Raw genomic sequence first — 6,047 nt, forward strand, 5'->3', positions numbered from 1 at the left:
ACCTATTAAAGTTAGAAATCCCATCCAACTGCAGACTGCAGATACTGTAGAAAAGTGACAGAAACTGCATATCATGTGCTTGGGGAGTACCCGGCACTGATGCACAAGCGGAAAAACACCTAGGAGGATATTTTATGGATAATAAGAATTCAAGACTAGGAAAGATAGGCACTATACTGTCTTTCATTAAAGAAATCGGACTTGCAGAAACACCCTAATCCGACTAAGGGGCTCAATAGGTCTTTTAGGTCACAGTGCACTACCCTTTTTTAAATAACAATAATTATACTTTCTGATTAAATATCTCTGGTCCTTTTATTTGATTACAGAATGATAAAAATCTTCTGAAGACACTGTTCAAAATAGATTAAATTGAACTATTTATATAAACATGTACAACTAATATATGTTTTTCTGCTTATATATTATTCGTTATATACGTTAATATTTCACATAATTGAAAAATTTTTATATAAATGTAAAATATATATAATATATATATTATATATATTAGTTCTCACAATAACTTGTTTCCTAACTAAATGATATAGTTCATTAGTCCTGAATATTTTTCATGGATACCGTGTTCTTCTGAAATTTTTATATCGGTTGATGTGGATATGGACCCCTTCTTCGAAAGGAAATAAACAATAAATTGTTTCCTAACTAAATGGCATAATTCATTAATCCATGTAAATTTATTGAAGAATTTTAACGGATAACGTGTTCTTCTGACATTTTGTATATCGGTTGGTGTGGATATGAACCCCTTCTTTGAAAGAAAATAAACAATAACTTGTTTCCTAACTAAATGACATAATTCATTAGTCAATGTAAATTTACTGAATATTTTTTATGGATACCGTGTTCTTCTGACATTTCATACCTCGGTTCATATGGATATGAAGCCCTTCTTTGACAGGAAATAAACAATAACTTGTTTTCTAACTGAATGACATAATTCATTAGTCCATGTTAATTTATTGAAGAATTTTTACGGATAACGTGTACCCCTTCTTTGAAAGGAATAAACAATAACTTGTTTCTTAATTGGCATAATTCATTAAGTCATCTAAATTTACTGAAGATTTTTTATGGATACAGTGTTCTTCTATAGGTTCCCTTCTTTGAAAGGAATAAACAATAACTTGTTTCCTAATTAAATGACATTATTCATTAGCCCATGTAAATTTACTGAAGAGTTTTTACGGGTAACGTGTTCTTCAGACATTTTGTATCTCAGTTGATATGGAAATGGACCCCTTCTTCGAGGGGAAATAATCGCTTTCTTCCTTATCTCATTTATGTTTTCTTCTGCATTTATGGCAGTTGGGAAATATTCCATAAATAATTTTTTACACTTCAAGTATTGAAATATGTTAATAATAAAAAAACATAATTTCTACGAAAGAAATTGATTTAATTCGTCGATAAGTTGTTGGTATGTGTCTTATATTATTTTTAACTTTTATTTCCAATTATTATAAACATAATCATAATCATAGCAATATAATCATATATATATATATGTAATATATTTTTTTTATAAAATTAATAAAATAAATTTAATACAGTGCTGTTTTTATTCTCATATTTCAAATTTTTTACATAATTCCTGTTTAAAACATTTATACCTATTTATGAAGAAAATTATTTTAAATAAATAATATTTAATTTTTTTCAACATTTTTTTCTGTGTTGAATTTATTTATATTAATTTGTTTTTATTTTTATGTTTCACTATTCGCAATTGAAATACAAATTTGATACACAAAAAGTTATATTGGTAAACATAAAATTTTCAACGGCAGACAATTGCTTTCCATGTAAGTCTTACAAAATTTAAATTGCAATAAATTAGACCAAACTATTCATAAAATAATTAACACTTTAATTTCGATTGATTTAAAATTAAAACACTTACTAATGTACAAAATAATTAGATGATTTCATTTTTTTGGTTTGTTCTTAAGTTTCACGTTGAAAAATATTAAATACTACTGCGTTTTACCTTTAAAAGCTATATTTTTCATAAAATCATTTAAGATTAAAGAAAAAAATAACTAACAAATTCACTTACTAAACTAAATTAGTTGCAATCTATCTACTATCTCATCTGTACAATTGCAAAACTAATAAACACATTTAAAGAGTATCAAAATCACTTGTCCATTGCGTATACGTAACTTTCTGCCTTCACATCCGAAACATCTTTCATATATACTTTGTAAAAATGTTCTTACTTACTTCCTACCTACTTATCACTTGTCACAGCATCACATCTTTCCTGTAATGGCTAAGATATTTAATATTGCAATCGACATTCTCGGATTGAATAAAAATTGTATATTTTAGATACGTTTTGTATATTGTTAAGTATGTAGTGTAAACCATATATAAATATTTATAAGTCGTTGTAAACGTCTCGTGAAAATTAAAAATTGTGCTGTAACAGTCTTTATTTTTATTATAATAAATAGATATTTTATAATACAAAAAAAAAAAACAAAAAAAATAATAATACCAACAAAGTTATTGCAAAAGCATGTTATCTTATAGATAGCGCTCAAAGAAAGAGGATTAGATATGACCCTTCTAATATGAAAACCAGTTGGCAGTTAATTAAAAAAAAATTCTACCTGGTAGTCCTTCTAGTTATCTGCGAAAATATAAACTTTGTAAAATAGTACCTTTTCAAACTTTTGTAAATAAATCTTTCATGTTTTTTTTTATATACAAAAAAATGTAAATCGAAAAATAAATCTATATATATTTTATTCCACCACATTCCATTGTCTGTTCTTCTTACTTTTTTCTTTTACAGCGGCATTTGGATTACTATTTTTCGTATGGATTCCTCAAGTCTCAGCCGAATGTCAAAGTATGAATCCATGCTTTATTTTCAATATGCCAAATATTTTTTTATGAAATCATATTTTAAATATTTTCCAAAAATTTTATTATTTGTGTTTAAATTATATGCAAAAAAAAACAATTAACCAACACACTATAAAAATATTAAACAATATTTTTACTAAATGTTTTAATCAAATTTTATTTTAAATATTTTTTTTAAGATTTGTTGTTTTTATCTTTAAAAAGAAATCTACTAAAAAATATTAAGAACAGCTTCAGTTTGCAAGTGTATCCTTTAAACAATGTATACACAAAATACAAATAAAAAGGTTGCAATTTTCTAAAAAATTTTCTAAGACACGAGAAGACTGAGTTCAAGTCCCGTCTTAAGTCTGGTCTAAAAAGGCACATAAAAAGAACACTTAAAAATGCTTGGTGGCTCCGTTTCAGGAATGAAGCGTGAAGTACTTTTTAGAAAGCAAGGTTTAGTTGCATTTGATATCACTAGGCACGAAGAGTCTGAGTTCAAGTCCCGACTTAAGTCTGGTCTAAAAAGACGCTTAAAAAGAACACTTAAAAATGCTTGGTAGCTTCGTTTCAGGAATGAAACGTGAAACACTTTTAAGAAAGAAAGGTTTAGCTGTATTTAATATCACTAGGCACGAAAAGTCTGAGTTCAAGTCCCGATTTAAGTCTGGTCTAAAAAGACGCATAAAAAGAACACTTAAAAAATGCTTGGTGGCTCCGTTTCAGGAATGATGCGGAAAGCACTTTTAGAAAGCAAGGTTTAGCTGCATTTGATATCACTAGGCACGAAGAATCTGAGTTCAATTCCCGATTTAAGTTTGGTCTCAAAAAGACGCTTAAAAAGAATACTTAAAAATGCTTGGTGGCTCCGTTTCAGGAATGAAGCGTAAAACACTTTTTCGTTTCGTAAAAAAGCTAAAGAAAGGTTTAGCTGAATTTGATATCACTAGGGATTAATAGATTTATGTGTGACTTACCTAGCCCATTGAAATTTTTCATTGTATTTAAAAACATTTTAAAATTTCTTATCGAAAAATTCAACACTCTTTTTTTAATTTTAAAAGAACAAAAAATTAGAAGTTTTTGAGGTGATATTTGAAGTTTCCATGTCCCATAAACAATGAGGTCAGCCAGCTTAGGGTGCTCCGTGAATAGCTAAGTACTTTTATCGATCCCCTGGCCAACGGTTTTGGCATCATGAGTTTAGTCTGTCTACAAGTGCTCATCTCTCTCCATCTATTAAGATGAATTATCCACTTATCAACATAGGCTGCAGTCATGTTGTAGCCCAATAGTATTCTGGGCTCTGGGCCACACAAGTTATGGCTTGATCCTTGCTTTGCAAATTTATCTGCCTCTTCGTTTTGCTTAATACCGATATGGCGTTTAATCCACTTGACTATTACTTCATTTTCATGAGTACATTATTGTAGTAAACATATACTCAATACTTAGTAAGTTATATTCAGTACTTTTTTGTTAAAGGGAAAAAATTTGAAAGATATTCGTATACCGATTTTTATAAAATTTGTGATAAATTTTGTTTATGAATAAACGATCTGAGTTAAAAAAAAACTCTTTTACATATAGTGTATAAGCTGCGTTGACTTTGAGCTTCAAATTTGGCAGGACACGAGTTCGATTACTGGTACTTGCAGTCTCAAAAAATTATTTACTAATAGTTAACATAAATATAAAAAATAATTCCAAGACCACTGATGATGGGTATTTGGTAATACTCGAAACAGTTGACATGTATAGTCAGCCAAAAATTCAATTAATTAAAATAATATAAGAATGAATTTTTGTTGTTGTAGTTCAGTTCTTTTTGAAAAAACCTCTTTATAGTATATATATTTACCATTATCTGTTCTGTGACACACTTTATAACTATATGTAGTATATATTACACACCATGCAAGAGTAGTTTTAAGTAAAGAAGTAAAACCTAGTAAGCTTTGATTGATCCATTGTATGCCTTTTCAATTTTCGAGTAAAGTTAAGATCACAAGGTAATGAAAAAATTATTTACTCTATAATGTCCGTAGAAATCTTTAATTGGGTCTTTAAAAAATTAAAATTAAATATTTTGAGTCGGAAAAATATGAGACATCCTTTTTATTAAATTACGTTAAACGAGTTTTAATACTGAAAACTTAGAGAGAACTTATAAATTTTATATAAAAATGTTGGAAGAAGAATTGCAACCTTTTTAAAAGTTTTATTTTGCTGTGTTATATATTTTTTATTTGTTTTCAATTAAGCGCTTAACACAAAAGCATCATCCAGAACACCTACACAATTCTTGGCAAATATCCTAAATATCCTTAAACATTTTGAATATGGAAAAAGGACAAACTTACCTTTTACACTTCTTTGTGCAGCTGTTTTGAGTTTGATAGAGAAATTGTGCATATTAATATATATAATCGTAATAAGAACTTATTTTCTCTAATTTTACTCTAAATGTGTAAAATTTGTAAACATTTTTGGGACTTAAATAATAAAAATATAAAAAAATATATATTATAATAAATTTATATTTTTTTAACGATTCGGATTTATTTTGTGTGGTACGAAAATGTGGAATGTCGATGTAAAAATGTGTAATAGCAAAATCCATATCACCACTTAGAGAAAACGCTTAAGTAATGACTATAATGTGCCTTGAGACATCGAAGGTGGCCAAACAAACAATAGATAATAAATGTTAAAAGCAGTGTTATGCTATTTATATAAAATACCATATATTGTATATATATAACAAATAATAATATTTCGTGATATGTCTAATAAAACCTTAGTTGCACATTTAGTACTGAAATTGTGTATGAGATTTATCACTGCACGTTTGAGTGATTGAAAGTGCACTTCTTATCAAATGCAAATGACACTGTTTTATAATTAGAATTTTCATTGTAAATTTCATTAAAGCATATTAATTGTATATTATTTATTGTATATATAAGAAGTATTTGTTAGCTTAAATAATTTTTTATTTTATAATTATATTAATTAAACTGAGATACTTTTTTTGCATAAAGTTTTTGAATCATGAATAATTTTCTTATAATATTTTTCTCTTATGATTTATTTCATATTTTATATTATTTATTAACAACAATTAATTAAGTATTTTCATGAGTTATTCTATATTAATTACA

The 6,047-nt window shown here is 27.1% G+C and overlaps 1 protein-coding gene across 1 annotated transcript in view; it reads right to left on the reverse strand.

The window, feature by feature from the left end:
- Positions 1-6,047, reverse strand: part of LOC119674876 (peptidylprolyl isomerase domain and WD repeat-containing protein 1-like) — a 26,092-nt gene that overhangs the window by 17,834 nt on the left and 2,211 nt on the right. The window lies entirely within an intron of this gene.

This window comes from Teleopsis dalmanni, chromosome 2 (genome assembly GCF_002237135.1).
Source record: "Teleopsis dalmanni isolate 2A chromosome 2, ASM223713v2, whole genome shotgun sequence".
Lineage (NCBI taxonomy): Eukaryota > Metazoa > Arthropoda > Insecta > Diptera > Diopsidae > Teleopsis > Teleopsis dalmanni.